General features: G+C 34.9%; 1 pseudogene; it reads left to right on the top strand.

Moving 5' to 3' along the window:
• The first annotated feature begins 3,206 nt into the window (after positions 1–3,206).
• Positions 3,207–19,627, top strand: part of LOC100718861 (solute carrier organic anion transporter family member 1B3-like) — a 64,011-nt pseudogene continuing 47,590 nt past the window's right edge.

Below are 19,627 nucleotides of genomic sequence, written 5' to 3'. Positions count from 1 at the left end.
CTTTAGCTGTTCCAATAATAGAACTGGGACTGTATGTTTGATGGTTCTTCTCACCTTAGTTTCTTCTTGGGATGAGAGAATTCATCTCCCTCTGTTTGGGGATCCCATTGAATTCAATTACGTTGAATCCCGTTCTATTACGTTGAATTCTAAGTTGACTATCTCAGGGAGCCTCTATAGACAGCTGTTATCTATCCACCATCATAAATCCTCTGAGTGTATCTACTTATTTCTGCCCATGTGGGGCTTCTGTAGAATGTTTTATCTGCAAAATGTTTGTTTCTTCCAGGAAGCACCATTCCCTGATATCTGCTTGCAGTGTCCTGGCTCATTGGTGGCATAGAAAACTTGCTCCTGCTGAAATGCCAGTATCATCCTTTGGTACTGCAAAATGATGCGCATTTTTGGTTGTCTTTTTTCTGAGACCCCGATCATATCCTAAGCTGGTACCTGTTCCTAACAGTGTATTGATACAAGCAAGATAGAAACTGTTTCTTGGGCAGAAAACACTAGACATAGGGTTAGATGTTTCCTCCCAACTACACTGTGCAGAATGAAGTGTGAGGTGTTCTGATGAAAGGGTAGAGACAATCATGGATTTTTCTCAAACTTTGTATGCATGCATGTATGTATGATGCACATAAACTTTTGTTTCTACCAGTCTTGGGTTCATTAAGCCTGTAAAATTGGTTTCTGAGGTGCTCACAAGGGAATTTAGTTCATTTGTTAGCCCTGTGCCTTGTAGGGGGACAAAATTAAAGGCTTCCTCTTCTAGCACACTCCTGATGTCATTCTCTCTTGGTTTTCTTTTTTAATTTCTGGGACTAATATAATGATTTTTGATAAAATTTGGTGACTTTCTCTATTTCATAGAAAATTCTTAGTTATTTCTAGTAAGTTTGTTATTTAACAAGTCATATCAACTTTTTCTTCTTCAGTGAGAATGTATATAAATGAAAGGCACTATAGAAGAAGAAACAGATCTTGTCAGCCATGGAAGAGTTTTATTGGGCATTAATCCATGACTCCCAACTATGGTTAAATGTAAGACACACAGAAGGTTTTTAGGTCAAATGAAAGACTAGATACTATGAGTTAGATGTTATAGTAAAATGTAGCAGCATGATCTATTCATTATTAAAGGACTTCACTAGCTACCAAGTTAAGATCAAACATAGGTGGACAAGAGCATAAGCTCAAAGGTTTACCAGGAGCTATTACAATAAGCAAAGATATACATGATCATGTAGACTATTGGTAGCACAGCAGGTAATGAGGGGTTATTCTTCATCTTAGTTCAGACAATAAAGTAAGTGACCTAACAACACAACTGTATTTCACACATTCCTAGAAGTCTGAGATCAACAGTATTGAGCTCTTGTTATCTTTATGCCATGTTCTCAAATGGAACTTCTCTTATATGGAGGAACTAACACTGTTATAAAGGCTCTATCATCATCATCATATAACTTCCCAAACCTCGAGCTCCAGATACTACTGCTCAGGAAATTAAGATTTGACATGTGGCACTGGAGATGCATACACACACACACACACACACACACACACACATATGCATTATATAATATGATGAGTTTTTAATGAAGCATCAAAAGGGATTTGCTTATGGTTGTGAATCTAGGTGTGAGAGAACCAAGTATCAAACATGTTAAAGTTAAAATTAAACTGTCAGTAAGTAAAGTATCTGTAAAATACCTGCAACATACATTGACTGTCAGGCATGTGTATTGATCATGGAATTTCCCCTGGCTACTTTGAAGATTCATCAAGAGCCATCTCTTTGGATATGTTGACTTTGGAAATATTCTGCCATTACCTTCAGCTGGGCTCTAGTATCTACCTAGAAATATATAGCTGAAAATTATGTTCAACTGAAACTATTATCTTTCTTTTTATAAGATAGTTAATGACATTAATAAAAACCAGCAATCTTAAGTACTTTGATGTAGTTACTAATCTGATGCTGTAACCAGAGACCAGTGTGGAACATCCTCAAAAAACAAGTAATAGAAATTCCACTTCATCCAGCTATCTACATTCCAGGTAATTCCTCAAAAGAGATAAAATTATCAGTATACAGGAATGCATACATATACATACTTATGGAAACGATTCATTACAACTAAATCTTAGAAGCAGTGTAAATCTTTATAAAATTTTTTTACTTTAAAGAGATTAAGAGGACATAATAAAGCAGATCAGAACAGAACAATTTATGCACCACAATAGTTCAACACAAGACAAGCCTATATAACAGTAGCTACCATAATGTCTCTTTCCTTGAAATAGTTGAGCATACCTTCATACACAATAGTATCAAACATAACAAAATAGTATAAAACCATTAAAGAGAATGAAAATATTACAGGGCATTCAGAACCAAATAACATGGAACAATGGATACTATATTATCCTACTGTGCATAAAAATTCGTTTATACTACTACACATGATAAAATCCAATAAGATACTATATGATAGAACTAATGGAAGCAGAAGAACAAAAATAGAAACAGCATAAATCTCCACCAACAGATGCAGAGTAAGAAAAATGTGATATTTACACGTGATGAAATACTACTCTGCCCTAAAGAGCAATAAGCTTAAGGAATTTCTAGGTAAATAGATGCAATCTGAGAACTTAATATTAAGTGAAGTAACTCAGACATACATGCTGAATTACAACATGGTTTCTGTTGTATGAAAAACACAAAGTATATTTGATAAAAATGAAAGTAGTTAAGCAGGAAGTAGGGAGAGTTTTAGACGACTCTCCAAATTACCTATTGCATTTATTCCAAAATTTATTAATTTATATGCTAATTAGTTTCATTCTGACTTCTATTTGTCTTCACCAATTTGAAAGAATGCTTTATACTAATATCTGGTTGTTTCTTCTTTATAAGAATCTTTTTTGTTGATATTTTGTACCTTGAGGAGAATGATATACAATATATTAGTTATGGTTTGCTTATTATTATGTTATGAGGTTTTGTTTTATTATTTCATAAAATAAAAAAAGAAAAAAATTATGTGCACTATAATGCTAACATTAAAAATGAAGGATATATACCCTTTTATGTTAAAAATGGCATTTTTAGATAAAAAAGAAAGATTTTGAAATGTGTATATAAATAGTATTTGTATTATTTTTTTAACTTTTTTCCCCTTTCCTTTTTTTCTTAGATGTTCTTTGCAGCTCTGTCATTTAGCTATCTCTGCAAGGCTTTAGGTGGCATCACTATGAAAACTTCCATCGCTCAAATAGAAAGGAGATTTGAGATACCCTCTTCTGTTGTTGGTTTCATTGATGGAAGCTTTGAATTTGGTAATGTTTATTTCTATTTTAAAAGGCTCGTGCTAAGAAAATGTTCATATGTGTTCTGCTCCTATTATTTTGACCTGGGGTAAATTAGCCCCTCAAGGCCAATTTGTAAACATTTTTTGGCTGTTGTAACTTCTGGGCTGTGTGTGCAGCTGGTAACCAGGGGTAGATGCCAGGATGCAGCTCAGCATCCTGTAAGGTAGAGAATAGCACCCAATGAAAAGAAATTCCCGGCACCAAATGTTAGCACACCCAAGTGAATACAAAGGAAGGACCATGGTTCTTATAAGTTGGAAAGAAAGGAAGAGTTTGGAACAAACTTTTTTCAATTTTTATTACTCTTTTAAGTGTTTCAGGCTGATTTTTGTTTCTTTCTTCTTTCTTTCTTTCTTTTTTTCTTTCTTTCTTTCTTTCTCTCTTCTTTCTTTTATCCTTCCTTCCTTCCTTCCTTCCTTCCTTCCTTCCTTCCTTCCTTCCATCCTTCCTTCCTTCCATCCTTCTTTCCTTCCTGTCTGACTTGTCTGTCTTTCTTCTTTCTTTCTGTGTTCTCTTTCCTTCTTTTGCACAACATGAAGATAGTGCCTTATTGCCCTCATGGTAATTTGCTATCTTATCCCATATTCATGAATCTTATTAGTTCAAATATTAGTGCTTCTTATTTTATGAATTGATAGCATAGTCAGTTTCTTGTCACTTTAACCACATACTTTAGAAAACTAACTTAAAGAAATGACCATCTAGTTTGTCTCAAGGTTTCAGAAGTTTTAGTTCCTAGGCAGCTGGTTGTGCTGCTTTTGGGCTTTTGCAAAGACAGGAACAACATAGTGGAAGTGTGTGGTTAGAGGAATGTTTCTTACTTCAGGTCAGGAAGGAAACAGGACAAGGAAGACCCAGGAAGCCTGTGCCAGCAAGATTCCTCCTTCTGTTCTTGTTCCATCTAGACCACCCCGATATTGATGGGGCCACCGATATTCAGGGCCCAGCCTCCCTGATCTGTTTGTGGTCTCATGTGCCAATCACAATGGCTCACTATGCCTTGTTTATCCTCTTCTCCTTTTCCCTAATTTGTAATCATTTTGCAGTTAGTAGTAGCCCCAAATTGTGTCTGCCGCGTAGATTGCAAGTATGTCCTGTAAGGTTGCTATTTATATTTGAACTATATTTAGAACATTTAACTGAGGATCTTAATAGTAATCACATGTATTACCTATAGTATTACTAATTCCTAATAGTAATTACATGTATTACTAATAGTATTAATAATTACTAATAGTATTAATTCTGAAGTTTTGTGATTCAGATGATGGTGTACTCTATAGGTCCTTCAGTCTCTCACAAGCAGGGTTAATGAGAGCATTTGGAATTTTAACTTTAAGAGTATCAGTAACTTTAAAAATAGTTCATCGTATGGGTCTTTAAATCAAGGCATTTGTTCTTAATATCTTTGTCAGGTTTTGTACCTGTGCAGTAGCACTTATTTATACAATGTCATGGTTTTTCTGCTTACTTCTTGAATATGGTGACTTCATTTCCCATCTTTAGTTTTTCTGGAGCATATTGCAAAGTATTAATTTTTTGCCAAAAATACTTGAACTCAGGAGATTTTTGTCCAGTCCCCTGTGTAATAATTGATACACTGTGTCAACTTGAGCATCTAAACACTTAACTAAGTGACTCTGCAGTTCTACGTCTTGGGGGATAGAAGACATATCTTTACTGTTCTAGCATATTCGTTTTATCAACTTGAGAAGTGTAGAAATTTAAGTGATTCAACATGGATACAGGGTTCTCATTTTATAAACATACTGGATCTGTGCAAGAGGATGGCACAGAGATGCTGTGAGTTGTATACCCACCCAGGCATGGATTGTCTGCTTACCATAAAAGGGAGAAAACTAGGATTACTTCCTCTTATTTGCTCTTGTTGATTTTGCCGATTTCTGCTGCCTTGAAGTGTTGCTCCTGTGCTATGCTATTCTGTCTTGGGTGGAGCTTATTTTAAAGTGAAATTTCCACAAATTCTGAGCTAAATGAACCTGTCCTTGTATAATTTTGAGTGTTGGGTATTTTGTCTCAGTGATGAGAGAAAAGTAACACAGATAAACTGCTTCTTGGAAATGTGTTTAGTTTACTAACATAATCATGTGATAACGAGGCATAGAATACAAAATTGAAAATAATTTTATTAACTCTTTTTTAGATATTCATTTATTGTTCATAACAGTCAATGTTGAATGTGAGAAATTATAACCAGTATATCTGGTTATAATTGTGTGAATCTCCTTCCTATTCTTGAATCTCAGAAACTTTGCCACCATTTGCTTAGGTCTCTCTTTTTCCTTTTATCGCTTGAAATGGAAAAATGATTCATTGAATGCTTAGGTATTTGTTTAGCATGAGAAATGTATTTTGTTTCTATTTTGCCTGCTCTACTTTGTTATTTATTTTTGTCTGAAACAGCTATATATTAATAATAAATTTTCTGAATTATTAAAATCATTTTCTTTCTGATTGTCTATCTTTTTAAAGGTTTCAGCAGTGTTCACTTCTGCTGTCAGTCAAATTCTCATATGATCTTCTAATTGTAAGGTTTTCCCTAATTTTTTAAATTCATGATACTTTTAGTTTTTAGATGTCCAGTTTTGATTTTATGGAGAGTTCTCTTATATCTTCAAGGATACTAACTAAATCTTTTCAGTGTCTCATTTGTTATAGTTTAATACTGAAATATTTCCTCTTGTCTTTCATTATCTGCTTAATCATTTTTGTGGTTATGTGTCCCTTTTTTAATCAAATACTCATTATTTCTTGGATGCTGTCTGTTCACTGTGGCTACCTATGGAACAGAATTTTTGGTGTCTCGCTCACTTGGACTACTCCATTTCTTCTTTTCTATGTAGATAATTTACTGGTGTATCCCAAGTGGTCTCTCCTCCTGCAAATATGTCCCTAAATTTTCTAACTTCTCCAGTTTTGTTCAAATACTACATCTGCACAACTATATATTTTTATAACAACAATATAAAATATCTTAAGAACAGACACCACAATTTATTCATAATGTTATTTCTGTCTCAGGACACTATACATAATAGAAGTTTAAAGAATTCTTGAATTGCATTACCAAATGCATTAATGAATATCTTTCCCTTAGGTCAGGAAAATTTTTCTCCCCACCTTTTCTTTTCAATGCAGTCTAACCTTTTCCAATTCTTCATTAAAATTCTGACTCAATAATATTTCCAAATATTCAATTGTTTTCTTTAGTTTCTAAAATCTACTCTATTTTTTTCTAAATCCAAAAACCTGTGTGGTGTTTTATATTCTTTTAAAAAATGTCTGTTCTATTTTTTATTAGTTCTGCCCAACTTTCCTGTAACTGGTTTAATATACATTGAGTTACAACTCAATTAAATTATCTATTGTTAAGAAAGTACCATATTTGTCCTCAATTTGGATATATTTAGTCCTCTAGTTTTTTGGCTCCAAAATTAGGCTCAGTCACTATTTTCTGTGATGGATTATGCCAATATAATTTTTTCTGTTTCTAGGAAATTTGTTTGTGATCGTGTTTGTAAGTTACTTTGGATCTAAACTACATAGACCAAAGCTAATTGGATTAGGTTGTGTTGTAATGGGAGTTGGAAGTATTTTGACTGCTTTACCTCATTTCTTCATGGGAAGGTAAGTGTCAAACAGCTCTGTGACGTTCATACTTATTGTTATGTACTTTAGTGTACTCTTTCATTTTATTACACTTAAATGGGTAGTTCTTTATTTAGAGAGAGATATTCAAATATACATATTTAAATATATATGGATATATTTTGGATGTAATAATCAATCATTGTACTCATCATAGCTTTAATAGATTTATATGTGCTTAGCACTAAATAATGTCTATAGTTTTATAAGAAATAAACACAATATGAATCTTTTGGTATAACAATGACGTTCAATCCTTTATTTTTTTTTTTATTTTAAGAGGGTAAAATTAAACAGAGCAAAACAGAGCATAAGGAAACAATTTTAAGAAACACAGGTTTCAAAGCAAGACCACTGGAAATCTTGACTGTCTATCATATTTTCTATTGTTTTGTCCACATAGATGTCCACATTTTCACACATAGTGAATTCATACTGCACAATACAGTGCTAAACTAATCAGAATAGGATGATGAAGGCATTTTAGGTCATCAAAGCCAGACAATAAGGAAGTCAACAATGCCTGCCATAATGTCTCTCATTCTCTTCAAAGTAGCTGCCCATATCTTCATATATGTTGAAATTAAACATAAGAGACTAGACTAATATCATTCTGAACATTGAATAATAGTATTGCTAGATTTTATATCATAATGCCACAGAATTAGCACTGGGTATCTCAGTGTCTTTCTTCTTCAGAGTATTTGTTCATTATATTGTGCATTATATAATCTGTTCCCATAAATCGTTTAGAAATTCTACACATATGAACCTCTACATGTATACCTATCTTTTATGTATTATATGGAAATACATATCAAAACAAAACAACAAAACAAATTCCTAGAAAAACATAAAGTGGAAAAGGCATATAAAACCACAATACTAGATGGTCTACAATAGCTGATATGCTATCTCATGTTATTTTCATTAGAAGTGTTTAAATCATCAGGCATAATATAATTGAACATATCATTACATAGCAATTTTAATAAAAACACAACATTGGAGACATTATAGGACTTCAAAAGCAGTTAATAATCAAATTGGAATGGGCATGTTATTGCATGTTATCATCCTTAGAGTAGTTGCCTCTACTGATTGACTTGATACTATCAAGCATGCCATATTCGAATAAAATCAGTAAAGACAAAACAGTGGTGTATCAAACCAGATTCAAATAAGATCAGTCATAATAAGACAATGTGAGTAATACAGGGCTTCAGTTTAAGTTAGAATATCCCGCTATTTTTAGAGAGAGATATTCAAATATACATATTTAAGTATATGGGATAGCAGTCTTTACCCCAAATCTAGTAATGGTAGACAGACAGGAACAGAATAAAATCAAACTAAACAGAGCAATAAGATTAATGTGGGTTTTAAATCCTGATACACTATTAACAATGTCTTCTGCCCTCCTTTTTAGACAAGCCCTCCCATTTCTCTTTCTAAGGGTGCTTTGTATATTTTGAGTCCCCCAAACTCCTTTAAGTTTTAGATTACGGGGGCAACCCATTATCTATCTAAGAGGTGCTGAGCCTTTTTAACCCTGAGCTTGATCTTGAGCTGTGTTTCTTTACCTACTAAAGCCTCAAGGGTTTCCTTCCTTATAGCTGAGTAGTTTCCCACTGCACGAAATTGTCATGACTTTCCAACCTATTGACAGCTATGGATGACTTGTCCCTATTTCTCTCTGGTTACCTGCCACACAGAGAATTGTTTTCTCATCTTTGATTTTTGGTACGAACCCTCTTTGAGGTAGAGTATATTTCCTGTTCAGAGCATCTTGATGGATCGTATCTGCTGATTACTCTGCCTGTTTCTTTTTGTTAGTGTATCAAGGCCATCAGTATTAGAGATCATTGCCAAACTTCTCTGCCCCATCTCTGCTATTCCATTTTTTTGCTATTATTTGTACACATTTCTTCTTCATTCCACTGTCTGTTCTGTTCATTGAATCCTCTGTGCCACTGCTGCTGGAATTCTGGTATTTTTTTTCTATCTGTCTCTAGAATGTCCTTCAGTACTTTTTGTAGGGTTGGATTGGTGGCCACAAACTCCCACAGTTCCTCTTTGTCATGGAAATGTCTTGTTGCTCCATTAATTTTGAGAGAGATTTTCAGCATACATCAATCTGGGTGGAAGTTATTTTCTTTCAGGCCTTGGACTACTTTACTACAAGCTCTTCTTGATTTGATAGATTCTGTTGAGATGTCTGTCATGATTTTGATACATTTTCCTTTATAGGTAATCTGTTTCTTTTCTCTGACTTCTTTTAATATCCTGTTCTTGTGGTGAATTTCTGGGATCTTGATCATTATATTTTTGGGTGTATACCTGTTTTGGTTCTAGCTGGCTGGAGTCCTGTATGTCTCATTTATCTGGATATCATTTCCTTTTCCTATGCATGGGAAGTTTTCCTTAATTATTTCTGTGAATAGCCTTTGTAATTCATTTGTGTTTACTCCTACTTCTTCACTCATGTTTTTTATTCTTAAGTTATAGATCCTTTCGTCATCTTCTAGGCTTTGTATTGTTACTTCCTGGTTCCTTGTTATTTTTAACAGGCCTTTTCTTTCATGATCACACATTGCAAATCTATCTTCTACTATTGAAATATTAACTTTAGTTTCTGTCAAGGGATTTTGCCACCTTTCAATTCCCTGGTAATCTCTATGGATCTGTTTCATGTATTCTAGAATTTGTTTATATTCTTGCCCAAAGGTTTCTCTTCTGTTTCTGGGTTCCTGCATTCTTTCATATGTGTCTTCTTGAGAGGGGCTTAGTGTTTCTTTTATTAATCTTTTTATATGTTGCCTCACTTAGATTAGAATTTTAGTTTTAAGTTCGTATGTGAAGTCACGAAGACATTTCTTTATGTCCGCTGATGCTGTGGCCGATATTGCATGATTTCTGCCCTGTATCTCTTCTGTATTTACCTCTGCTGGACTTATTTTTCAGGACCATCACCTGGAGGCTTTTTCTTCTTTCTTTGTCTTGTCATGTTTCTGGTTTTTTTCAGACAGGTGGAGGTCTCAGGCACTATCCATATTGCTTACAATTTTTCTGAATCGGGCTGCCTGGGGGCTTGATGCCCTCTCCAGTTTGCCATTTTTGAGGTGCACACAGTGACTACAATTTGAGCTAGCCCAACTTCTCTGAGCCAGTCAACTGGTGAGTGCCTTCAGCATGTTAGTCTGTGCCATGTTGATGTGACAGGTTCAGGACAGTTTCATCTCTGGCTGTTGGGTCCCGACCAGTGGTGTGAACCAGCCCAAGCAGATCCCACCAGTCCTCTTTGGGACAGGGGCTGCTGACTGATGCCACTGCGGTTCCAGGTTCAGGACTGCCCTGCCCAACTCCAATATGTGCTCCAGCTGGCCATACCCACTGCTGGACCCAATTTACAGTACTCACTGCAAATTAATGAAGCTCTCCACCTTGGATCCACTCTGTGCTGTGCCGCATCCTCCCACCAAGGTCCTTGGACTCATCAACTCCCAATTTCAGCAGCCCCAACTTCTGTGTGACCATGAATCATCTGACTCCCTGGCTCGCCCAGCACAGTGTGGGACTGGTCCTATGAGCATGTCTGGTTCAAGGCTTTCATCCATGATTCTCCTCCCTGTCTTTCTTTTTCTTTTTCCTCAGTTTCTTTTTGAGTCATAAGAATCCCTCTCCTTCCATCTGGTCTTCTGCATGTTGTTAAATTCTAGCATCTGTGTTGTTTTTCTCAGAGAGGCTCTCTACCCTGCTACCTATAAGGCCACCATTTTGAGAATCAAAGTTCATTTCTTAATCATGTGAGACATAAATTACACTCTGAAGCCTTTACAATTCAATGCCCTGAGGTGTGGATTTTCCCACTTCCACCAAGGTCATTCTTTCTGAGATCACTGTGTGTCTGGGATTAGAATCAGATTCACATGAGTAAGAATTTAAAGTAGCAACTGCTCACATAAGATTGAAGCTTAGTCTGCACCTCACACTTAACGTGAAAATCTGCCCTAGATTGGCTGCTGCTGCTGCTTCTTTGCTTCATCTTGCTCTTCCTCATGTTGTTGTTGGTCCAGGAAGCAGTAGCTAGGAAGAGAAAAAGAAGAAGAAGAAGACACAGAAAGTGTGCACAGGACGAGATCTGGGAGATATTTCAGAAGTGTAACACCTATATCAACTTCACAATGCCTGCAAGTTAGCTCTAATTCACACACACAGTCATGCATTTTCAACTGGTCACATTCTCACCTAAAAATCAGCCTCAGTTACTACTGAAGGAGAGCAAAATATGCATTGTGAACAAAGAGGCTTACTCACTGCCGTAGCAACAATCAGTCCTGTTGCTTGCCATGTTAACTTCCATGTTTCTCCACTTGACTTCTATAAGAGCTTATCTCTGTGACACTACTTCTCATTTTTAGACCTAGATGCATCTTCACTGCTGTGCTTAATTGGAAATCACACTTGAATGCTTCAGATGCACCACCATGTCATAATCACATACAGACTGCATTTTCAACCTTGGATGCTTGTCCTTTTGATGTACCTTTGAAACTTCTGTTCATCATTAAAATTCATCTTACATGTGACTTTTACATTTGTGGTTGAGTCTATGATACTACTTACCATCAGACAAAACTGATTAACCTTTTTTAAAATGACAATCAAGTACTTCATATAACAAAGTTATATTTTTATCATGTATAGTTAATTTAGAATGTATGCAATTCCCTAACTACAGAAGCCGTTTACTTACTTCCAGTTTTTTGAGTGGTGCCTAATGACTGGCATACAGTTTTACTGCCATTGGAGATATAGGAAAATTCAAAATCTTTGTATAACAGCATTTGTCCCTAGTCTAATTCCATTTCTGCTAATCTTATCAAATCTTCCCTCATCAAGTTACAGTATATTAGATTTTTGTATAGTTTTGAAGAATTGAATATTAGAGGGTGTATATCAATGAACAAAAGCAAATCAGGTTGTTGACAGATAATGTAAATGAATCAATATGAACTATATATTAAAGAACCCTGCTCTAAAGTTTTTAAAATCTTATCATACATATTCATGCATTTCAGCTTGTGATCATCATCTTTCCAGTTAATTCAGAGATTCCAGAGTTTACAAGATGCTTCATGTCTTTACCAGAATATAATCAGGATGAGAACAAGATAGCAATTTCCCTAGCTTGGGGAGTTTTCTTAGAGGATTGTAACATTTCACTTGCATTCAGGATCTCTCCTAAAACACAGGTTGGAAGATTGCTATAAGCAGTCTGGTGATTTGGAGAAAGAGGAAGTATAAATAAAGGAAAAAATACCTCATGATTTTGGTAAAATAAAATATGTCACATATAAACAAATAAGAAAAAAATTATTTTATGTATTTTTTGCCTTATTGAGATAGGGTCTCTATTTCAACAACTATATATACATACATACATATATATATATATATATATATATATATGTTAGCTATATATACATGTATATATAGATACATATACATATGTATCTTTTTTCTTTTCCCTTCCTTTCCCATTTCCTTCTTGTCAAATGTTTCTTTTTTTGAACTATTTCTTCCAATTTTACAATATCTTTTGTACATTTTAGATCTTATTTACTTATTCAGCTTCTCACACTAGTGAGATGATATGATGTTTATACATATATCACATGGTTATACATGCAGGTCTGATTTATTTCACCTAGGATTATGGTCTTGAGTTGTGTATGTTTACCCAGAAGTGCCTGAAGTTTATCTTTCTTTGTTGCTCAGAAGTACTCTATGTAAAAAAGGCAGGCTTTTATATAACAATCACATTGATGTCTGTTTTGTAATTGTTCATTTGATTTTTTCCCTTTAAATTAAAATAAATTTCAAAACAATTTAAAGGTAACAATGTTTTCACAGGTACAGGTATTCGACAGAAACCCATGTTAATAATACTTCAGAGAATTCACTATCCACTTGTTTAATTAATCAAACTACGTCAGTCACTGAAACATCCGAAATAGTGAGCAAAGGTAAGAATTAAGAGTAATTGTAAAAGTCTTCTAAAATTTCAAGCATTTATAACAAGTGACACAGTGCTGTACCCCAGAGCTCACAGATGGCAAGGATTAAAAGAATATGGTCATGCATTGGTTGATTGTAAGAAAGCTAAAGAATTGACACCAGAAGAAAAAGCTATCAGACACAGAAAAATACTGAGAAGGCAGTATGTGCAAAAGTGTTCCCATAACACAGAGTCACTTTTGCTTCTGTATTTTTATAAGGTATTTAGTTTTGTCTACACGTAAGCACTGTGTTTGCTCTTACGCTTCAGTTCCACCTTGTTAGCAGTTTAGAAATGCTTATAGTTTTCCTCCATAAAATATATTCCCAAATCCCACTGAAGCTGATCTTTTACAAATGTTTTCAGGACTTTCACAGACAATGGTGCCCAGACTATTTTTAAACTCTTGAGTCTTAAATTCTTCAATGTATAGTTTCAAGCTTAAAATTATATATTTTTCCTAATACCTAATATGTATGCAGAAAGTTTGTTTTGATTTTTGTACTTGGAAATAATACACAGACCATCTATTCAGTGTCTGGCATACTTTTTTGCAAACAGGCAGATAGATATTTAGATTTTGGGGACCATCTAGTCCACCACAACTACTCAGCTCTGCAGCTGTAACACAGTGTAACTCTAAATGAGTCACTGATTATGTGTAAGTAATGGATGTGACTGTGTTTCCATAAAACTTTGTTCATAACAATATATGATTGACTGAAATTATTCAATAGGGTAGCACACACTAGTTAAAATTCTTGTTTAAAAGACGACACAAGGGAAGCATATGGTGAGTCTGTTATAAAATAGTGTTATAAAAGCAGATTTTAATATGAACTGAATATTTAAGTCTATAATGCATATGCATGTATATACAAGTGAGTATCATATATATTTTATGTACACTTACATGTGGAAGATACATAACAAACATTTAGCATGAGTTTTCCTATTTAGTAGAATCTCTGATAGTTTTGCTTGTCTTCTTTTTTGCATGGTTATTTTCTGTAGTTTCAGACTCTACAAAGTGATTGTGAATAGTGTAAAATTAAAAAAAAGAAATATATTTAGTGTTCCCAATTAATGGAGTTCATGATAAGAATGCTAAAAGTATTGTTTTAAATAAAATACTATCTTTCTACGTAGGCTGTGAGAAGGAATCTAAGTCATACATGTGGATCTATGTCCTGATGGGTAACGTACTACGTGGAATAGGGGAAACCCCTATAACACCACTAGGAATTTCTTATATTGATGACTTTGCAAAAGAAGGACAGTCCTCTCTTTACATAGGTAATGCACAGAAATGTTAAATCAAATGAGAATTCTCTTTTGTTTTACCCTAGAAACAACAATGCTACTATTATCATTATTACTATTCTTTTCACCTACCAAAATTGATTTGGAGAAATGTATAATACTACTTCTAAAAATGTGTTGGATCAGAAATCAGATATATTTGTTTTGTACTATTTCAGGTGTTGTAAATTCATCAGGACTCATTGGTCTAATTATAGGCGCTCTCATGGGGTCTCTGATTGCTAAAATGTATGTGGACATCGGCTATGTAGATGTGAGTAAGTACAAACAGAACAGGGTCACATGACTGAATCACTCAAGTACATAACACTATTGCACCATGTAATTGAATTCACTCTTCCAATAATCCTTTGCTTGCTATTTTTCAAATTTACAAATTAGGAAAAATACATTCATAATCATAACAAAGATGGAATTGGGCTCCTACTGTATCATACTGTACAGTGAAGTATGTAATGAGAAAATGTAGCTATTTTGTTTTAGTTTACTTCATCAAAAAAAAAAAACTTAAAACGTTTTTCCCTCAGAAGTGACTATGCATTCTGGTAAACTTGCAATACAGTTGATGGTAGATTGGGCATTGAAGTGGATAACTTAGTGCTGCTTTGCTAAAGCTGATGTGAGGCTGCAGGGCTGACTGATAGCTGGAGTCATCTGAGGGCTGCACTGTGCACTTTGGATTTTGGTCACTTAGTCTGGTCCTGGCAGAGACCTTTGTTTGTGGGAGCTTCCAGAACAGGCCATGGAGCAAGTCAGTAAAGGATTGTTCACATAAATTACATCATGACCTTCTACGTAGAGCACTTTCCTTCATGAATCCAAGAGATAGTGGCAATGATGTGTAAGCTTCCTCTAACTGAATGCCTGCTTCCAGCCAATACAACCTGTACTACATCTGTTTTCATCTTTCTTTCTACTGGAAAACGTATCCATATTCAGTTGATGGCAGTATATACTACTAGACCTTGGACTCCTCCTTTTTGCCCCTTCCAAGATTAAGTTCCATAAATACTTTGCCTGATCTATTCAGCTCCTTTCTCTTTACATTTTCACCCTCTTTTCATCCTCAAGATAAAACCTTTGTGAGTCTCTTTTCTTCCTCCCTGCCTTCCTCTTACTTCCCTCTTTCCTTCCTTCCGTCCGTCCTTTCTTCCTTCCTTCCTTCCTTCCTTCCTTCCTTCCTTCCTTCCTTCCTTCCTTCCTGTTTTTCCTTCTTTCCTTCGTTCCTTTCTGCCTGCCTGCCTGTCTATCTTTCATGACTTAATTTTAATAAATATGTAAATTTAAATAAATATTATGAATGACTTATGTAAAATGATTTTCAGTATGTAAGCCTAAACACAATGATTATAGATATTTTAAATCGACATACTTTTCTGGCTATTTTACTGTTTTTCTCTTTGGAACCAAGCACCTTGAAAAACATAATACAAATAGAAGCTTTCTTTTCTTACCTTTTCTACCTTTCAACCATAATAAAGTTAGATTCTGTTCCTCACTGAATGGAATGAGTGTCTAACTAATTTATTTCTAATTTGAATGTTTCTACTATTTCTTCCATTGATATTTTCAGTACTTGCTCATCTCGTGCTTCTAAGCTGTCATATAAACACCTACAACTCATCATGCCAAAATTGAGGTTCATCATTTTACCCCCAAACTCACTTTATTTTACATGTTCTATCTCTTGATGAGTATCTTTAACTTAATTTAAACACTGACTAAACTTCCTCAGGTTTTGTTTAGGAAAGCTTTTAACTTTCCATTTTCCATAGACAGTTTTGAGGACTGTAGGATTGTTGCTTGAAAGAATTTCTCTTTCAGCAATTTGAGTACATCTTTGCACTCTATTTTGGTCTGCAAGATTTCAACTGAAATAAAAATGAAGAGTTTATGAAGTGCAATCCCTTTGATGTGCCCATGGCTTCACAAATGGATCATGCGTTCTGCGTAATGAGTTTTTTAAATACTGGGAATCAAACTCATCACCTTGCGCTTGCTACGTGGGCTCTTATGTCACTGAGCTATATCCCCAGTCTTTGGCTTATGTGTTCAGTGGTGGAGATTTTGGAAAATGATTAGATCATGAAGGATGTCCCTTCATTGATTGATTGATCCATTGATGGATGCATAATTTGATGGAAGTATTGGGAGGTGATAGAAATGCAGGAGTGGAGCAATTGCAGGTACTGGGTCAGAAGAATGAGACCTTGGAGGACATCTGTTTCTCAGACCCTGCCTCTGGGGGTCTTTGTTTTCTAGTTATGACCAGGAGATACGCAGTTTTGCTTCACCACAATCTTTGGCCATGAAATTCAGCCTCACCAGAAACCCAGAAGCAAGGAGCTGACCATGGACTGTGCATTGCTGTACCATCAGTTTATCTGGTGGTGGGAAGACAGTTTATGGCTTCCTCTTCTGCCACCCTGCTATTGCCTCATGTGTTCTCTCCTAATACTTAAACCACTTTAAAGTTACCAAAATAGCTTTTTTCACTTGATATACAGCATTAAGATATCACTCAGAAATGATTTTTAGAGCAATATAGCATAAAAAATATGGCTAAATATAATTTATCTTGAGAGTCTAACTTTTCTAAATTGCTTTTAAACTTATTTTCATTGAGTATAGTTTTCACCAGTTTCAACCTTAAATGCATAAATGCAGGTTTCTGGGTTGGAAGAAGCCTTTCTAGTGGCTCTGAGTATTTCCTGAAAACTACTGTCAGTTTCATTACTGTACATTCTTGACTTCAGCGCATGGTATTGATAGATGTTTTCAGAGAATGATAAGAATTCACATAGTTTTAATGGTTTTAAAATAATTTTCAGGCTTAAATACCCAGTGTAAGCAGATTATCAGTGATGTTGATAAAAAGTCATAGAGTTTATGTATGGAAACTCAGACTGTTGACAACAACATCATGACTGATTCTTGGATAATAGAAATTTTTTAATTAATGTATTCAGTTGTTAGACTTGGTCCAGTTTCAGAGGTGATGAAATATGATAAAATCATACCTTAGAACTGAGGTTGACTTCGTTCTTCTATAGCGAAAAACAATTATTATCATTTTACCATATCTTAGGTTATTGAGGGATGATTTTTTTACTGTCTTCTAATTATTTATTCTAGGCAGCATCAAAATAACTCCCCAAGATGCCCGTTGGGTTGGTGCTTGGTGGCTTGGTTTCCTTATGTCTGGACTGCTCTCCATTATTTCTTCCATACCATTCTTTATTCCTACCTCGGAGTCCAGATGAACCACAGAAACCAAGAAGGAAAGTTTTTGCATCTTTGCGGGGACTCCAGACAGATGAAGAAAACAATCAACCAGCTAATTTAACCAATCAAGTTCAAGGTGTTTCTATAACTGGTAAGTATTTTATATTCATATTCTATATGGAAGTGTTAATACCTGTGAGAAGGAGTGAGTATTCCAAAATAATTACACATCATAATATTCTGGAGTTGTCTCTTTATGTGGTAAACTTAGCTGATTATGTTCCTAAAACTCCTATTAAACGTAGTATATGTTTTCCTGGCATCTAGCACTTGAATAGATACAGGTTTGTGACCTTTCACTGAAGAAAACAAGCAAAGAGTAAAATACATATTCCATGCCAACCAGAATATGTATTCATTTCAAAATTATCTGACAGAACATTAGTGAGAGCTAAATGTGCTACAATATTTCACTAATTCTCTTATTGAGCAGATGGCACAGGCACTGTACTATGCCCTAATGACAGGACATTGCCTCTGTTTTCCAAGAATTTATATACTTTCCAAGAATTTGGTTAGTGTTGAGAAGTACAGACATAAAGACAGTTACGGTAAATTGGCTGAATGATCTTGGTCGCATGTTAAACTTCATTCTGAGGCATAGACACGGAGTCAGAAGGAAGTCCTGTAATTTTTCTGAAACTCTAGGTGATAAAAATAAAATTACTTGTTAGTGGCAATTTTCCCAAAGAAAAAGTTTCCTTGTTCAAATGTTCAAGTGTCAAAAGTAAAGTAGAAGCAGAGTCATAGTTAAAATAGTGGAGTGATTAATTTGAATTAGGGTGTTGACTCTTTGCTAACTCCTTCGCTTTCAAATATAAGGTCTACACACCAGTGCAGAACTACTAAGAAGCCATGATCCTCAGCAGCTAGAGAAAGATGGTTAAAATAGTGAGCTACAAGTACTTCTGAGATGGGGAAAGTGGGTGAAATACTAGAAGACCAAGCATGCCCTGGTTAACCTTGGGCAATGTTTTCTAATTGATATTTCATGGCTTTATACATTCTCAATTCCTGCCCTCACCTGGCCTCCTGTCAGCAATTTAATTTACTCCCTTTATTTTTTCTCCAAAATTCAACCCTGGAACAATGATGTCTTAGAGACAGTCTGTACTGTCTCACCTAAGACAACCATGATGCTTTCAAGCATATTAGTAGCTTGAAATTGGGCATCCGAAAGAGTTTATCACCAGTTTTGCTGTCGAAATTAGGAAATGCTATGAAGCAGGACTTGCTTCCCTGATTGTCATTTGTTACATATTTATCAGCACATGACTGAGGTATCAGTTTTTGAAAGGTAACGCACACATTAGTAAGGGAATATGCAAGAACTTTCATTTTTAAAAATCTTGTCAGCTGCTTTATTTTTTAAGTTTATTGGGACAAATTAGAAATAAATAATGATCATATTCACCAAAGGGAGTTTGTACCTTTCTGTGATATTTATTTTTTGCATGATATTTATTGATTCCTCTTTGTTTTCTCATTCTCCTCCACTCCGTTCAACCCCTCTTCTTGTATTTCTTAATTTTCCATTTTATTGTTTTAAAAACTTTTTTTTCCCTTTCCTTTGACCATCTCCCGTCCTTAGCGCTGTCTCTTATTTTTTTGAAATTTAAATGGGAACAAACTTATTCTAATGTTGGCCTTATTTTGCATTCTTTGCTAACTACTGAGATTTAACATTATGTCACAAGTTAGTAGCCCAGTTTTCTTTGTGTGAGATGTCATTTGTATATTCATATTTTTCTTTTAAAAAGTTTATTGTATTGGTAAATTTTAGATACACACAATGACATTCAGCATAGGGAATTTGTACATATTCATGGAATATTTTTTTGTGTGTGTGAATTTTGAGAATCAACCTCAGGATCCTTGCTTTCCAGGCAGGCACTGCATCCCTCAGCA

This window comes from Cavia porcellus, unplaced genomic scaffold (genome assembly GCF_034190915.1).
Source record: "Cavia porcellus strain 051 isolate PalLab524CR breed Dunkin Hartley unplaced genomic scaffold, mCavPor4.1 scaffold_27, whole genome shotgun sequence".
Lineage (NCBI taxonomy): Eukaryota > Metazoa > Chordata > Mammalia > Rodentia > Caviidae > Cavia > Cavia porcellus.
Note: the sequence above shows the minus strand (reverse complement) of the source record. Positions and strands in the feature narration are given on the sequence as shown.